We start from the raw sequence: 18,250 nt of genomic DNA on the forward strand, positions 1-18,250 counted from the left end.
GTAGCCACTAGTAGTCATAATTTGAGACTGAACACACCTTGGATTGAGCTAGTATGACCATTACCATATTTTTAAATCTCTCTCTCTGGAGGCAGCTTTCTTTCCTGGACAGCTTTTAGTCCAGCTTGCTAGCAGCAAGTCTTGAACAGAATTCACAGAATAGAACTACTGAATATGGCACTAAAATATTAAGTAGGACAAATCAAATAAAGTTCTACCCTTTTCTTCATGTTATTATGGCATCTATGTGAATTAGGATGTCTCATTTTAGTGGCACAAAAATATTAAGTCTCCAGATTTTTGAAGCTGGGACTGGGAAACTTTTGAATATATTAAACCCACTGCCTAAATAATAATATGGAATGTGTAAACCATTACCTCTTCACCCTATTCAAAATGATAATCATGAATATTTGTCTGGGTCTTCATATGTGGCAGAGTCAGTTTGACTTTCTCTTCCAATTCAAGTAATCACTACAGGAAATCTTTGTGTACCAATTTTGGACTTGAATTTTGTTTTAGTGGAACTAGATAATGCAAGCATGAAATGTAAAATTTCTTTAAAACTACAAAGAGAAAAGTTCCACCCTTATTTTTTTTCTTTAACATTTAGTAAGAATAATTTTAGTTTACCACATATGGGCAGCTTGCACACTATCAGATAGTGCGTGTATATCCAGTCTTCTAAGTACTCTGGACAAATACAGTGATTCAACAAATTTTTTAAAAATCTCAAATTAAATAAAGCTGAGAGCAACCACTGATACTCATCAACTGTCCTTACAGACCTGCAACAATATTTCTTTGCCCTTCCAAACACCCATCTCTTCTAGGCAAGAGGAAAAAAGAGCAGGGGCTTCGTACCCTGAAAAAAAATACCATCAGTAAATTCAAGTTATTTGAAGCTTAAAAGGAAAATAAGCAGCAAATTTCCAGGATTCTAATGCAGTAATTTCTCCCTCAGTAGAGACTGAGCTTCAATACCAAATACTCTGCTGATTGAAATTTCTTAACCACACTGCACCACCTTGAATCAAATACTTTCAATGTGGGATTGCTGAAGCAGGTTACAAACCTGAAAGCAACCATGCTTGCAATCACTGGGACACAGTGGACTGCTTTATAGAGAAATATTATTAACCTTGTACAGAAAAAGTAAAGCAAAATATCCTGCCCAAGCTTATAGGAAGTCTGCCTAGTTCAGGAAGAGAAAGCTCTTCCTAATTCCCAGGGTGGAAGGCTACCGTTCCACACAGTATTTAATCCAGCCAGCCTACCTTACACAGCACCACACTTTTGTCACATTTCCTCCATTTCAGTTGTTATTATGGCCGAAGGACAAAAAAGGGTGTAGACTGCCCCAAAGCACTTTTCCTTCAGCTCTTTTTTCAGAACAGGATGCCATTTAGACTCATGCATACCATTAACATAAATAACCTTAGAACTACTTAAATCACAAACAGAGTTTTCAAGTGTTTGTAAACAAAAATGTGTGCCAGGTATACATTTTAATTTATCTTTTCCTCCTGTTCTTTTGCTTACAAACGTTGGTAAATTAGAATATTGTAAAAGCTACATAAAGGGATAGCTTTGAATTTGCTCATTCCTCCCTTCACACCTCAGCACCCTGGAAGATGTTCTCTGTGTACCCTGACATGCAAATGCAGGTTGGTTGCCTCGGATTATTCTGCTATTGATTATTGAAATATTTTTTCTGCTGGGCAGCACTCCTCCCTGTAATTTTGTGGATGGAAAGCCTTTTAGTCAGTTGATTTTAAAAATGTGTTTCACTTGCTTGAGACTCCTTTTTTGATGTTGAAAAAAGCCAAGAAACAAAGTCATCCAATTTGCTTAAACCATCATGGACACTTGATGGACACTTAACTTGATATTCCTTTAATTCTAGACTTTTGTCGGTACAACTAATTTCGTTTAATTGCACATATTTAAATTAAAATGCCCTGTGATTAAAATGTGACAACATCTAAATAAATTCGTCCCTCTTTTTAAATTAAAAAACCCAACAATAATGTTCCTTCCTCTCACTTTCTGTACTTTCTGCTTTCTGCCCTTTTCTTTTTGTTTTCCAAGCATCCAAAGATAAAAGAGCTTGATAAAAATGTAAGGGGGGGGGGGGGAGGGAAGGAGAGGTAAGATAACATTATTCCAGGTCCTTGCTTTGCTTTGTAAGGACAGATTTAATCTTTGGGCAGCATCAGAAGATAGGCCTGGATGCCTGGATGACTGCCTGATCATCTCTTCACTCTCTCCTATCTGGATTATGCTTGACTCTTTTCAGGGATGATATCTCACTATTCTTACTTGGTAAATTAGGCTATTGTTTCCCTGTATTTCACTTACTGTAAAATGTTTTCTTTCTTAACTTTCAGGCCATTGTTCCTGAGTGGTGAGCATGCTGTCAGTGGAGACAGGGTGAGAGAATGGAGCTATGTAACTGGGGACAGATTCTGCCATATTTTGCCAGTTAGCAGTAGCTTCTTCTCAAGTGCTCTTGACTTCATGGCGGTTTGTAGCAGAAAAAAACATGGATAAAAGGGGTCAAATTCTGCCTTGTAATTGAAAAATTAGGAAAGATAATGAATATTATGGAATATGAAATATTCTCAAATGACAGTACTCAAGTTAGCAAATACTCAGAATAACATGCAATGAACTGGGTGGTTTTTTAGAGAGCATTTGTTCACAGTCTGATTTATTACTGCTTCTTGTTGCCTTATGATAAATACTAAAAAAAAAGAAGAAACACAAACACAAACGTCAGAGTGGTCTTTGTTGCATTTAACAGTGAATCTCAAAGCAAACGGTTGTAGTGCAGAACCAGAAACCTCATGACAGAATACTAAAATGTGTGGTGCTGGGACTTTGTTTGTTGTCACTGGAATGTATATTCTGTGTGGTAATCTTTTATCTAGTTGTGCACTGAAAATAAAAACCCCAAACCCCACTGTAATTATATTTTTCTTGTTCATGCTGAGTAAAACATGTCAGACATTTGGGGAGAGCAGGCTGAGGTGCAGAGGAACCAAGCATGAGCATGTGCTAGTGCTTCACAGCGTGTGCAGCCTGATTGTTGGCATCAGCATCAGTCAAGCCTCAAGAAAACCAAGGGATTGCTGCTGTGCTCGTGACAGGGGCTTGGGTGAAGGTGGTTACAGGCCAGCTCATTAAAAATTATGAACATGTGTTGTGCCATGTTTGATGACTGTTGAGGGAAGGCCAGAGTGAAAGAGCTTACATAAAAGCCAGGACATAATGCCAGTTGACTCACTCAGCACAAGGTTGTCTCTGCGCAGGGCACGTGTAGCCATAATTAGTGCAGTAAGTGTGGCTGTGTCTTTCGGGAAGTGTTGGGAGCTGCAAGTTCCGTTGAGTGGTTAATGACCACCCACCCACCCATCCACAAGCATAGGTGATGGGCATTTCACAGGAGGCACATGGAGAGGTCCTCTGGAGGAGGCTACTGCTCTTTTCTGGCTCTCTCCCCTCAATGGCATCAACATTAAGACCAGGGATATTCATGGAAAATCGCATACTTCCTACAGGAGGGCCATGTCCATAACAGCAGGGTGCCTACAGTAGAAGAGGGCAGCAAGATAGAAGTTGTAACTCCCTTTTCCTTCTTAATGGCTCTTTCAAAATGAAGCCGGGATGCAACAGCATCTGACATAGTTATATGGAGCACGCCTCCCATCCTGGAAATGTTTATTCTGAGCTCAAAAATAATGCTGCTGGACCGGATCCATCCCTGGTGTTCATTGTGGGACACTGGGCTTGCTGTTAGTGGGGTATTAAGAAGTCTGTGTCCATAGGTGTGGGTGCAGAGTGTGTTAGTGGGCAGCATGGAAAGGTCCCACAGAGGCACCTCCACGTCACCATGACAGACGATGAATATTGCTCAAGGACACCCTCCCTGTGCAAGGCATGACTTTGTCTCTCCAGTGGGATTTTCACCACCTCCTTTAGATAGACTGACATAAGGGATCAAGCAGGTTGCAGGGGTGGGCAGGACGCATATGGGATCAGTCCCACCAGAAAACAGAGCAAGCGTCCTTGTCTGTGGCTCTCAAATGCCCCGCTCCTACCAGTCCCCCTGCCACACCCCTCTGCTGCCGCGCTGCATGCAATTCCCCAGCCCGGAGCTCCCACGGACCCGGCTGTATTTTTATTATTCTCCTTTTTTTTTCCTGCTTAAAACGCGAAAGGAAGGTTGACACGAGCAGAGCCGCTCCCAACAACACCCCGCTGCAGCGGGCCCCAGGGCGGCCCCGCACCCTGACAAGGGATGCGGAGGGGGCTGAGCTCTGCCCCTCATCCCCCTCGGGAGCCGGGGAAAGGCGCGGGGCAGCGGGTGAGCCCCTCGCTGTGAGAGCTCCTGTCAGGCGCCGCGGCCCCCGGGAGCCCCTTGGCGGGGCCAAAGTGAAAGTGAAGCGACTCCCGAAACCCTTTTGGGGGTGGCGGCAGGAGCCATGTGACAGCCGGGAAGCAGCCCGGCCGCACGGGGGACGAGCGACGGGAGGCGGGGGTGTGTGCGTGGATGATTTCTGAGGGCTGCGGTGCCCCGCGCCGCCTCCCCGCATCCCGCACCGCCGGCATCTCCCTCCGCAGCCGCACTCGCGCCTGTCCCTGGAGGCCGGGCCGGGTAGGGCCGGGCCGGGCAAGGCAGGGCGGGCGGTTCCCCCTCCTCCCCTCCCCTCCCCTCCGCCGCGTCCCCCTCAGGCAGGGCAGGGCAGGGCAGGAGCGCGCCCCGCAGCGCTGCTCCCGGGAGGAGGGACTCGCCTCCCCGGCATGATCACGGCGGTTTATTAGGGTGGTCGTCTCTCCACCTCTTTTTTTTCCTTTCAACTAATTTTTTTTTTTTTTCAATTTCCCTGCTCGCCGCGGCTGTCAGCGCTCGCACCGCTGCTCTTACCACCGCACCTCCCGGGGCTGCCGGCGCGGCCCTGCCCCGCCGCCCCTTTGTGCCCGGCGCGATGGTGCGAGGGGCCGGCGGCCGGCGGGCGCGGGCGGCCCGGGGGCAGCGGCAGGTAAGGGTGAGCGGGGTGGTGGCGAGGGCCCGCGGGGCACGGCCGGGGCAGGAGGTGCCGGTGAGGAGGGCGCGGAGCCGCCCGCCCCCGGAGCAGCCCGCTCCTCGCTCGCGCCTCGGCGCTCGGCCGGGTTTGTGCCTTCCTTTGTTTTATTTAGGCTGTCTGTAAAAAGTTGTTATCACCGCCACCCAAAAGGACACCCCCTCCCTTCCCCCCATCCCTAGTCGAGACCTCTGGGGTATCAGACCCTGCCCGCATCGGCCCTTGCTTGGAGTCTCCCTGTTCCTGCCGAGTATTAAACCTGTCTCCAGCTGCGTATCGTCCTTCTCTCCAGGCTACTTACCCCGCTGCCCTCCTGAGTCCCCCACTCCAACCTTTCTGCCTATTTTGATTTTATTTCCTCCCTTCGCCTCTCCTTGGTTTCTGAGGGACTCCCCTCCAACCTGTCTGTAGGTATGTTTGTGTAACCAGACACTGAGAGTAGCTGTCTGCCGAGGAATTAACTCGGCAACCCCCAAAGCTTAGTTTGCATTCAATAGAGGTGTTTGTTTTTCAGGTTTAAATCTCCAGACGGGTTGAAGAAGTCGCCCAAAAGGAACCACTTGGCAAATTTTGTTTCCTCCCTTGAAATCCCACTGGACGTGGAGCAGGTGGGGGATCGGGAGGGGAGATTTTTGGGGGTGGAAGGGGGTGGTGGGATAGAGAGTGATCAGGGGCTGAGTGGTGTGGGAAGGAGGGGGAAAGCGCTTTAAAGTTGGGAGAGTGGAGCTGCACTTTCCCCCTTCTCCTCCTCAGCGGAGGATAGCTCAAGGCTCTTGCTCTCGTTCGTTAAAAATAAATACTACAGAAGTTGGCAAATTTTGTAGTTTTAGAGAAGTGGATTCTCTCCAGGATTAACGTAAAAAATGTTGATGTCTGAGGAACTGCTCTTGCTCAACCCGTAAATAAAGTGGAGATGTTGACAGTTTGTCTAGCCTCTGCTAAATGAGCACAAAAAATATTTCATTTCTTGAAGGGCATCAATAATCGGGAGGGAAAGGAAGGAGCTTAACTATTAACCTTTATCTGGGCTCGTAAATGAGTTGAAACGCACGTTTCTGAAGCTTCTTTTATGCATTTGCTTTCCTGTTTTCCCTCCCTTTTCTTTCCTTCAGTGGAGATGGTGAAAGGTAAATGAAAATAATGATGCTTGCATTAATTGGACAAGCAGGCGATTTTATGGCTCACCAGTAAAAAATAAATGCCACGGGAAAGTTGCTGTTTGCAGTGCAAGCGGTGGGAAAGTGGTCTGGAGGGCGTGGGGCAGGGGGGCGGGGGGCGGCAGGGAAGTGTGGCTAGCTGCTGGTTGCGCCCTTACTTTAGGGGGTTTGGATTTTGTGTTTCCAGATCTTCATCTGAACACGGCGAAGGACAGTTTGTGGAAGGTAAGAGAGCCTCTTCCCTGGCACTTACATCCTGCCCACGTGTACTGTGAGTACCTGGGCTCTTGCTCAGGCCCACAGAGCCAGCACGCTCGTGCTGGGAAGTGATAAACAGGAGACTGTCGAGTTGTTGCTGGACACGGTGTGCATATTGGGAAGCACAGGATTTTTTAGCGAAGAGATCGGCTGCTTTTACACACTGAGATGCTTGTTAAGCTAATGAATTCCTCCCTTCCAAAACCAGGATAGTCTTTCTTTTCTTAATCAGGACATAGCTTAGGAAAACAGAAGAGTACAATGAAAGTTTCTATTCTCTACAGTGGAAACAATATGCCTAAATTAACATGTAGGCTGTTTCCAACAAAGATGTTATATTTATTTTGGTATAAATTGGGGGGAAAATTATCTTCTTAATTGCATCTTTTCCAAATGTCGTGTGGTTATTTTGTGGCACGGTTCTTGCCAGAAGTGAAATAAAGTTACTCTTAGTAGATTTGCAGATAAACTATGCCCAGTCACCAGAGGTTTTCTCCTTCCTACAGGCTTAATGAACTGAAAGCAGGAGATCCTGTGGAGGAGGCAAGGGTGGGAGAGATATGGGATCATAAAATTTGGCAGAGCAAGTGATTGAGTGGGGTATCTCTGTTAGTTTGTCAGCATTGCAGTTACAAGTAAAATATGCTTGTAAAATGCAAATTCAAGTAATTTTAAGTGAAAATTGAAAAAAATGCTTTTCCCCTTTTTCTTTTTTTCTTAGTAGGAATAGAGCTTTTCACTTGTTTGTCATTGTTTTGTCGTTCTCCCGTCTAGGAATCAAAAACACAAAGACTGAGTAATACTGCTTATTCTCATGAATTACTGTAGAAATCTGTACAGCATACTCAATTTGGAGAGGGAGTTCCTTGTCTCCCCCCTTAAATGAGTCCTTGCCAGCAACAAGTGTGTTGATACACGGATCTGAAGGACTTGGGCACAATGCCAGCTCAAGCAATTTAAATGACATGGTTAATAGTGTCTCTACTGTCCTTATCACACAGTAGTTGTCTTTAATAAACTCAGTGACTTCCAAGTGATAATCACAGATGACAAATTAAGTGGAGTCCCTAGCTCTCATGTTCAGACGAACTCTCTTTTGCACAGATTGGTAAATATGCTAGTTCCAGATGGAGTACAAGAATTTGTAAAATATACCTCTCTCCTCTAAATATGTGATTTCTTTCAGATAAATAAGAGCCAAATAGATTATCTGAGAAGTATTTCTAAACTTGAAGTGTTCTCGTGGATTCTATTGCTAGCAGTGTAATTTTTTAAAAGTTTTTCTGTAGTAATAAATTTATGTGGGACACTGCATCCTTCAAATGAATTTTTATAAAACACTTCAAAAGAGGAAACAATTTTACATAAGTTAGGTAAGCCAGTGTAACAAATATAACAAATTAAAACACTCTGTAACTCTTGTAAAGCATTTAGGATGGAAGTGAAAAAGATCATTCCATCAACTTCAATGCGAAATCAGTAACCTTTAAAGAGCAGCAAATACAATTTCAGAAATACGCACACTGGTAAACAGCTGTTTCACAATGGCAATTTGAAAGTTCTTTGAGTACCTCTGGTAATCATACCAACTTTTCCCCTTGTCAAATTAAAAGATTACAGCATAACATATAACTACAGAAGAAGAGGCAGAGAAATACAATTGACAGTTTAACTGCAAATTGCATGTATGATTGCTTAGTTTATGACTTTTTTTTTTTTTTTTTGAAAGGTTTGATCCTAAAAATATCTTTGCTGGATCTCATCTTCTTGATTTTCAAACCTTCTAGATCTTGCCAAAAGCTGTAGAAATGCTCATGTTCTCAGCAGCTGTTAAGAGTTTGCTAAAGCACCTAATAATAACGTGTTTTAAATCTTGTGACTGTGATGGAAATCCAGTGCTCTGTGTTTAACTGACAAGTTTGGAAATGCTCTTCTTAATGGTCAAGATTGTGCTTTTGAAAATGAATACATGAATCAGAATTGTCACCACAGATTTTGTTTCTTGTGGCTTTGTTTGCAAAATTCATTCCTTTGAGACTAGTGAAAGCTAAAAAGATACTACCTATGTCTTAAAAGTAACAATAGATAAATAATAGTACTTTCCTGAAAGCCTGAAGAATTCTAACAGGTTGGGGTTTTTTTAACTTTGTGTCTCCAATCATATCACAGTCACACCAAAAGTTATTAAAGTGTTAGCTTTTGTCAAAGCGAATGACCCAACCTGAGGTAGTAATGAAATGTTACCTGTGTCCCGGAGAATGGGGCAAAGAAGGGAATGTGCCTTTATGTATAAATTCACTGTATAACGAATACGTTAATTTTGGTCACTCTTTGGCACTATGGATCTGCCCTTTTCATTAAAACTAAATACTTATTGGTTTCAAGTAATATTTGGAAAGATACTGTGCCTTCACATCATCAAGTATTCCTAGAAATGTTTTTAATTGAGTTGATAGGTCACTCCTCCTTTTTGGATGCTCTGAAATTACAATAGTGGCTTTCCAATACTCAGGATGTGAAGTTAAAAGTGATCTTCATTGTTAAGCTAATGCTTAACTTTCTTTTTTTTCCCTGCAGCCCTCCTCAAACCTGATAGCTTTTTCAGTTCCACAGCTGGCCCCGTGTTCCACTTTTCTTTTTACTTTGAAGGCTGGGCAGAAATCTTGTCAGGGTCTGCAGTTGTACTACTCTGTGTAGGGCTCGTGCCCATGCTTGAAACCATATGGGTGTTACTTTCCCAGAATTGTTACCATCATTCCCAATTCCACTTTTTTATTAACCCTATGCTAAGGATTTCTTCGTTTACACTGTATCACAGTAGAAACCACATGCTAAACATCGTGTACTTGAAAAATTACAAGCCTCAAAGGGTTGGGTTTTTATGGGTGGGGTTTTGGGGTTGGTTTTTTGGGTTTTTTTTTTTTTTTTTGGTTGGTTGGTTGATTTGGGTTGGTTTGGGGGGTTTTTTGTGAAAACTAGGCACATTAAATGCACAGAAAAAGTGTTCAGGTTCAGAAAGCTTTATGAATGTAGTGCATCTGAAACATTTCTCTATAAAATATCTTTGTCTTTTATCCTCTCTTGTTTGCCATGTTCTTCACTTGAGACCTGAAATTACCAGCATGCGTAATAAGCACAGTCTTACTACTGTGAGGAATGCCACTGAAGTAACTGGAAGAATTTTTGGTAAAGCAGTGCCCTGTGTTTGCAGAATGGACTAGCCCTTGTCTTTTAAGCTCTTCAGGGAAGGGAATTGTCAAAGTATTTTCTGTAAAGTGCCTGGCATGTCTGTATGTGCCAAAAAATTATAAATAATAGCAAACAGTAGTTGACAATTTATGCATACTTCTTTTTTTTAAATTATTATTATGATTTTGGAATTTGCCTATAGGGTGCTTTCTGGCAAAAAGAAAAATGCCAGAGTGGCTTCCAGCTGGAGCAAGATGTGCTGTGATGGCAAGAGAAGCTTTTAATCAGAATAGAACACACATTTAATCGATAGTATCTTCTGTGAAGCCGTCGGGCCAAAACATCAACTGGCGTAAATCAGTGAATCTCCACTGAAGTCTGCAGAGGCACGACTGACTTACGCCAGATGATGTGAGTGTCCTTTTTGGCTTTAACAGTTTTCCTTTAATCTTCCTGCTGCTTAAACTTTTACTATGATCTGCCCACATTCCAGAAGCATGGAAGGATGATGGGATAATGTTTCCTTACTTTCCTCCTCCTTTCAAACCTTTTCAGGCTTTTCTTTTGCGTGATGGTGTATGCTTCATTAGTTATATAGGCTCTAGTGTCCTCTTCAAGCCAGTGAAGGTAGCTGCCTTCCTCAAAATCACACCTGTCACTACATTCCAAAAAACTCCAGTCCTGTCTAGCTTGCCAGATGCAAGTGTATTGCAAATAGCATCCTGATCATGGTGTATTTGTAATTAAGGGTTTCAATACTGTCATTAGTAACCCTTCTATTAACAGTTTGTGTCACGTGATGAAGTTTTAAAACACTGGCCCCCACATCTATTTCCCAGGATAATTTTATTTTGTCTGCTAAGGGTCGTAATATGTTTAGTTACTACACTTCGTCATCCATATGAAATAATTGAAAATGCTGAGTTTGTACGTCTTGTGTGGTGGGATAACTCCAATGATACTTGGACAGTAAAGAGGAGAAATAAATGTTTTTTTCTTTTTCTTACAAGCCTCTAATAAGTATTTTTGAAATCAGCGTTAGTAAACTAATTCTTGTTAGACATGGAAAATCTGTTTGATTAGAGAGTCACTAATTTTCGAATGTTCAAGCTATATCTTGTTCCTGTTGAAGTATAATGCCATTTTTAGAATTTCAGCATAAATATTTTTAACAAAACTTGCTTTGTTAAGTAATGTGAAAAAGTAATCAAGTTTCTTAGATGCCTGCCCAAAACTGAAGGTTTTGAAGAAAGATTTGGGATACTTGTGAGTGTGTATGAGATTTGAAACAGCAGAGAAATCATAAATCCTAAAGCACAGGGACACAGGCGTGTTCTGAGGAGAATGGTATTAAGTACCTAATAATATATTTTTTTTTGTCAAACTTCTCACCCCATGTCCAGTCTTTCCTCATCTTTATAAACTAATAATATCTTCACCGAAAAAGAAAGTAATAAGATGAAAATGTTGTGCCCAGATGCTATGCTGCAGAAGGTCACACAGAAATGTCTGCAGAGCCTGATAGAGAGTGGATTCTGAAGTGGAAATGAGCATACTCCATTTCCTTTGAACTGACTGGAAAGTTACTTTCCTCTTTCCACTTGCCAGTTCTTCCAAAGCTATAAAGGACCATAGTAACCAAACCTTTCACCAACATTTTATGAAAGCAGAAAATATATGAAATTACAACATTTCAAGTGACTCAAGATACATAGAAAACCAATAATGTATGCAATAATTTTAATTTTTACAGACACTCAGATGTCTATTCCCTTTTTGTTTGTAGTTAGGAAAAACTTTGGATGGAGATGGGGCTGGAAAAGGGCAAGAGTTGATGCCAAAAAAGTAACATGGCTTGATTTTATTTTCTATTGGTGATGCTGTCTATGTAGAAAGTGAAAATATTCCAATGAAAATCTAAACTGGACTGAAAGGCTGTAAGAGTGAGCCATTTTCAAAAATGTGTCTCTTTAATATACTTCCATCTTGTATAAGAAGACATGTTTTCACTTCTAGTTTTATATCTATTTTATTGTCAGAAACACTTTGCTGTTCTGAAATTAGTCCTAGTGGGACATCAGCTCCAGCAGAGTTATGACAGTTCATAGCAGCTGAGTATCTGATAGAATTCTAACTTAAGAACCTGGTCCTGCTAATGTAACATTGTTAGATTCCACAGGTAGCATGTTACAGTAGGGAAAATTAACTTCGAGATACTTATATTTTTAAGGAATTCTAGGATAAATTTATAAGATGCTTTTGTATGGGAGGGAAGTCCTGCTATTTCACAGCTTTTAGTGGTTTTCCTAAACTTCTGTATGCTACTTACAAACTGCAGCTAGTGATGAAGAATCAAGTGCTGTAAATTTGTATCATAGATTGTTATGTCTAAAGGTGTTTTTAGGGTTACAAATACTTCACTGGCATTTAATCTATAGCCAAAATAAAATAATTTCTCAGTTCAGATTTCTGTTACCTATTTTCAAGGGGGTGTTTTTCCCCACCTTTTTAATAAAATTACAGGAGTATATGAAAGACAAGAGGTGGTTGTTGTGAAGTGATTTAGAGAAAGTAAAAACAGAAAATAATTTTCTAAGTGAAAATCAGTAGAAATCAGTTAGAAATGGTTGGTTTTGTATGAGCTTTGTTCCTAAAGAGCAAAACACCCCCAGAAGTTGGGGGGTTTTTCTTCAGAAGTTTTATAAATATTTTTAAACAGTGGAAGAACTCATGTATTGTGTATTGCTTTTATCTTGTAGTGAGGATTTTTTTTTAAGGCTGGATCTCTGAGGATTTTATATACCAACCTAAATGATTCTATAATCCTGTATTAACTACAGACCCCTCCCGGCCACTCACAAAAACTCTGCGTGGTGCCGACTTGTGTAAGGTTTTTGTTTATAAGTAATTTGAGTAATATAACGGACATGCTACATTGGATAGCAGAACACCAAAAAGTTTGTGCATCGCGAGTTTACTCCTTCCAGCCTTGCTCTGCAGTTGGTTTTGGACAAATTAAGTGTCCAGTTGTATGAATCTGCAGCGGGAGGGGAACACATGGGATGGTTCAGACAGAAAGTTGTTTGTGTGGGAGTGTTTGCAAGATCAGAGCCTTGTACTGTAAGTTGGCTCTCATGATTTCAAAATGAAAGCATTTTAACTTATAAGCTTAAAAATAGTTACTCTTGATTTAAATACACATTGACAGACTCCTGAAGTTTCCTAAATGCTTTTCTGCTGTGACTTTGTATGCTGAGTTATCTATATGAGAATGAAATAAATCTATCACAGAGAAATTTTTTAAAAAATGAAATAAATCTGATCAAAGCAACCGTTAGAAATTACACTATTTGATAAGATCATCTGCTGAAAATAAAGGGGGAAATGAGATCTGACAGAGGTAAAACCAGGTAAATAGCTTTCAGCTCTGCTTTTGTTATTCAAGAAGAAAGAGAAACAATAGGTGCTGTTTAGAGTCAGGAGCTGCCCTTCTAACCTCTGCTGCTCTTAAAATGCCTGAAGGTTATTGCATGGTTCATGGTGGCTTTTATGTTTGCAGCTCAACTTTTAATTTTCTAACAGAAGGAGATGTGGTACCAGCCTGCTGATAAACACTGTAGGGAACAATCAGAGAAAAGAATGGAAAAATTCCCTCACACTTTTTTCCTCTGTTCCAGTTACTGAAGTATACTGTCATATTTCTAACAGAAGAAGAGCACTTCCTCCTGTATTAAGCTGCCAAAGCTGGAGACTGATTTTTAAGAAGTAGGAACATTATGAGGGTGGGATATGCTTTTGCATGCAATAACCCCAGCCCAAACAGATGATTTTATGCATGCTGTTATGGGAAGTGATCTGAACATCCACAGGGGCTGAATATATTTCAATAAGATTTTTAATTCTTGCTGCACTGGTAAAACAGAGTCCAGTTTGCCTTAAATCCAGCCTTCTCGGTGTCAAAACTCCAGCTGCCTGGCCCAGAAGTGTTCCCACTGAGTGAGAGAAGCACCCTTTCTGTGCGAGCTGTTAAGTGGTGCCCAGTGTAAGTAACACAGAGGAAGTTCAGCCAGCACTCTGACCCTGTCCTTACATGTGCTGCTTGAATTTGTTGGCGTGATCACTGCCGGTGTTTGGAATACCGTGCTTGCTGTGATGCTTTGTACTTGGATACCAGTGCGATCAGAGGAGAGAAGGGGTCAACTTCTGAAGGTATTGTTTTCAAGCACAGCTGAAAGTAATGGAATGTAACAGTTTTAGGAATGTACACCTGTGAGTATATAATAAGAGAGTATCTGTTTGTGTATTTTCACTGCTGACACTCAGATCAAAGGTCCCCTAGGTGGTGGTGGTGTAAGAAAAAGGGAAAGGGGCCACATGTCTCGGCAACTCTGACCTGTCGTCCTGTTTGTTGTTTGCAAGTTTTCACTAGAAAATCAGTCATGAGCCTGTTTCGATGAGGTGACTTACTTTCAGTTACTACATATGAATACGCAGTTCAAAAAAGTGGCAGTGATTAGAAGAAATAATACTGTCAGCAAGCGCTGCCAGTTAAATACCAAAACTAATGTCCAGTCTTGCACTGAACCACACTGGGATATTGTCACAAGCACTTTAAAAAAAAAAATTGTGTTTTGGGGCAGAGACCTCTGGATGACCGATGCCAAAAAAGCTGACAAGTAAGCTGAGAAACATCCTCAAGCCTTTACAAACGCATACCAGCTAAAACAGAAAGCCAAGCAGGCATCTGTCACTTGCCCTTCTGCTTGCTTAAAGCTAAGGAAATCTATCCCAAATGGAGTAGGATCCTCCAGGCCCTGGAAGATGTTTAATTAATTATCAATTTCATCCTTCTCATTAAATGGCCTTGCTTTTCTCACATGGGCAAATTAAAAAGATGATTACACCTGAGAGAAACAATAACACCTGTTAAATCGTCCTCTGTTGCTGAGCATGGTTAAAAAATAAAATTAGATTTCATTTTAGATATACAGAATAAGTAGTTATGCTTGGTTTCTTTTTATGCAGGTTATGTGGATGTGTGCTGGTACATTTTTTGTGTCATAATAATGTATGCTATTGCTCCTGGCAGTAGTTCTCATCTTCTTTAACTGAATTGCTGAAATCAGAAATACTGGCTTTTAAAAAAAATTTATTAAGATAGAGAGTCTTTTGCCATCAATTTTTCACTTGCTTCTGTGACATACCCAACTTAGATGTATAACAAAGGTGTTTTATGTGAGAGTCTTGATGTTATTTATCATGTTGCTTCAGTGCTGGCACTTTGCTAGCAATGGGGAATTTCAGAAGAATTTTCCATTGACTCAAGGAAGCCAGAAGCCACACTGTTAGAAGTTTGCATGGAAATCTGAATGTAGATATGGCATGAAGGAAACTGCTTATGATTTTGGGAGCATGTTTGGTAAGAAGTAGTAAGCCCGGGGTGTTCGGTAACTGTGGTCATCACGAGTTTAGTTTGTTGTCTGTGCTCAATGTGCGTAAGACCTTTTGCAGTCTTTTTTTAACATGTTGTGGAAAGTTACTAGCGCTTTGATGATACACATTTTTCTCTTTCCTGGTGGGCTATGCAGCTCCAGTTTGCTCTGGATGAATTCCTGGGGCACATGGTTTTCTTTCTGGACTCAGGCCTGGGAAATCTATCTGTACCTTACTAGGTGATAAAGAGGGTTGTTTGGACAGTTTCATTTAAGATATTATTTCTGAGACAGAGATTGAGATTGAGTCCTTATTTTGCTTTACCCAGATTTATTCCACAGAAAATCACAAGCTGGGTATAATTTGCAAATGTTTGCTTTAGTTGCAAAGTTTTCACAGTGTGTTCTCCCAGTCGAAGGGTGGGGAAAATATGCAAGAAGGCCTGTGACAGCGTTTTACACAACCATTGGCCACATGGTTTTGTTTTATTTTTGTTTTCTCTTGGCAGGCACTAAAGGGGGTGTTAATTCACAGCCTGCTAATTTTGCTTAGGAGGTCTATTCAGCCACCAGCACGAAAAAAGCCTTGCTGTTGCCTATGGCAGCTGTGGTGCAAGAGTGGCAAGTGCTGCTACGATCACAAGGCTGGACTATTGTGGTTCACTGGCAGTAAAGCCTTCAGCCCAGCTCCTGCTTTGCTTGCCCTTTGCATCTTTGGAAAGCAGCAGTGTGGTTGCTTGTCAGCTGGTGGTACAGTATTCTCGCTGTGTCACCCCTCTGGTTCTTTAGGTTGTCAAACTATGTGAAGTAGTGATTTGACTTTAAGGTGGTAGAACCTAGCTACCTTAAAGATTGCTTCCTGAAGCTTCAGCCTGAAGAATGTTTGCCTTCAGATATAACCCCTTTAATTTTCCCACCATTATATTGACTATGAGCAGGGGTGGTGAGATGTTTACTTTCTGGACTCTGCCCCAGGCCTTCAGTTTTATCTTTGGTCCATCTTCAGTCATTTGGCTGAAGTGGCATTGTTCCAGAAGGTGTAGGTCCACAACAGCTTAAACTCCCTCTTTCCTTGCAGTTCCTGCCTTCTCCCTTGCTCTAGAGCCGGCTCACAGCTGATCCCCTACAAGCCACCATAGAGCCCCCAGCCTGCAGACTAAACCACAGAAAATCAAAAGCTTTCTGCAGGGTTATCTCCCCAAACTGGTTTTTCACAGCAGTGGACCAGTTCTGCCACCAGCAGCAAAATGTAGTGGGAGCAGACAGCCTGAATAAGGGGGAACATAGCACAGCCCTAGCACCAACACAATTTAGTTACCTTTAAAGTATGGTGAAAATGCAGCTCTTTCCCAGCACTGTGGTTATTATATTTCTAATCAGCAAAGCCTTTTTATTGTTTCATCACGTGTCTGGACACATGAGAGAGCAAGACAAAAGCCTGAGACATGGTGTCCCGGTTTGAGACAAATTCGGAGGAACGTCACCCCAGGACACATGGTTAGGCATCACTGGTAGAGAGGCTGGGGGAGGTGGTTTTTTTTAATGTTATTAAAATCCTTGTTGTTGCCAGTGCTGAGAGCTGGTCTGTACCGTCATGTTATTTTATTTTTATATTTCAAGATAATATATCAGCATAGCAGTCGGGGAAACTATACCACTTAAACCCAAGGAACAAGGGTGCAGTCTGTCTAGCTCTGTGTGTCTCTAGTTCCTGCTTTCTTATAAAAAGACTTAATACCATAGCAGGCATTTTTTGGCTGAGAAAAGGGGTCTATTTACAGTATTTACGTAAATATTTTTTTCTGGAGGAAATGCCAGTCACTCTACTTCATACTTTAGGTGTTTAGCCAGTGGGAGAAAATGAGTTTGTTGCTGTTTAGCTTGCTAAAGATGATAAAACACATTCAGCTTATGCTTTTGCCTTTCAAATGTCAGAATTTACCTTCCTTTTTTTTTTCCCCTAAAACAAGGCTAAAGAACTTAAAATAAGAGCGGAGTCTTTAATTGGTAGTGATAAATATTTTATAAAATTTATTTTCATATTTTGGTAATTAGCTGGAATGTTGAATAAATCAAAACACCAAAACCTGAATGTGCTACATTTACAACTTTAAAAAAAATAAAAAAAGTTTGATTAAAATACCTTGCCCTAACCGTTCCTGAAGTTTTCATCTCTTGATGTATGAAATGTTAAAAGCCAGCAAAAATACCTAGTGAGACAGAGAGTTCAAGGAGAGAAGGAAAGAAAAAAAAAAAGCTAAACAAGAGAGAAAAGTGGATTCTGATACAAAAATAAAAGCAGCAACAAGTGTAATGCCTTTGTCTTCAGAATAGTGTTAAAATTAGTGTGAATTCCATCCTTGGAGGGGCTTCGTCATGTTACAGGGATTCATAGGAAAAAAAGTGATTTTTATATCTTTTTTGCTTATATTTAAGTGTGATTTTTCTCAGATAAACAAAGTAACCCACGCTCAAAGACTCTTTCTGCCTCATTTAAACACCTCACCTTATCGAAACTCCATATCCCTGAGTGATGGATCTTGGCTCTGGATGGGAGAATGAAGTATTCAATTACCTTATTTTCATGTGCTAATGAAGCAGAATGTGGCTTTAGGGGTTTTCTTTTCAGCAAGGTAGCCTGTTTGGTTATGCACATGCCGCCTTCTTATGTTTCCTTCCGTGTCCCTGCCTACACTCAAGCGGTGCCCTTAATGGGCAAGAGGGGCTAATCCGTCTGCCTGACAGCGAGCCTTGGCCTTCTTCAGCCCAGCGGGAGCAGCCCTGGCCTGTAATTAGCGGAGCCATCAAGCCAAACTGTTTGGCTCGAAATTATTTCTTTTGGCACCTCTTGCAACAACTTTAGATACTGAAAATTCGTGAAGGATAGTTGTTTTGGGGGTTTTCCCCTCCAGTTTTCTCTGCATCGCTGAGAATTGGTGTGAGCTTGCAAGTCGTCAGCCAGCTCTGATAACTCCGCCTGTCCTCAAATGGGAAATGTACAGCTTTTAAGTGTTTGCCATGGTTTGCTCAACTGAGTTTAAAAGTGCAGGTACATTTGTGACTGAGAGTCAGATGGTAGAGTGTATTTTTTATAGCAGTGTGCTGGTGATGTAGGAAAGCCATGTAT

General features: G+C 41.5%; 1 protein-coding gene across 3 annotated transcripts in view; it reads left to right on the forward strand.

Annotated features, from left to right (window-relative positions):
• Positions 1 to 18,250, forward strand: part of PRDM1 (PR/SET domain 1) — a 111,481-nt gene that overhangs the window by 5,219 nt on the left and 88,012 nt on the right. Inside the window, exons 1-3 of one of the 3 annotated variants that reach the window (XM_032101361.1) lie at positions 4,603 to 4,660; positions 5,602 to 5,695; positions 6,432 to 6,469. The gene's annotated coding sequence lies outside the window, so the exon portion shown is untranslated. Of the gene's footprint in view, positions 1 to 4,602; positions 4,661 to 5,147; positions 5,499 to 5,601; positions 5,696 to 6,431; positions 6,470 to 18,250 lie in introns of those variants that run through there. The other 2 variants (XM_032101357.1, XM_032101358.1) reach the window with 2 other exon arrangements.

The sequence above is a fragment of the Corvus moneduloides genome, chromosome 3 (genome assembly GCF_009650955.1).
Source record: "Corvus moneduloides isolate bCorMon1 chromosome 3, bCorMon1.pri, whole genome shotgun sequence".
Taxonomy (NCBI): Eukaryota; Metazoa; Chordata; class Aves; order Passeriformes; family Corvidae; genus Corvus; species Corvus moneduloides.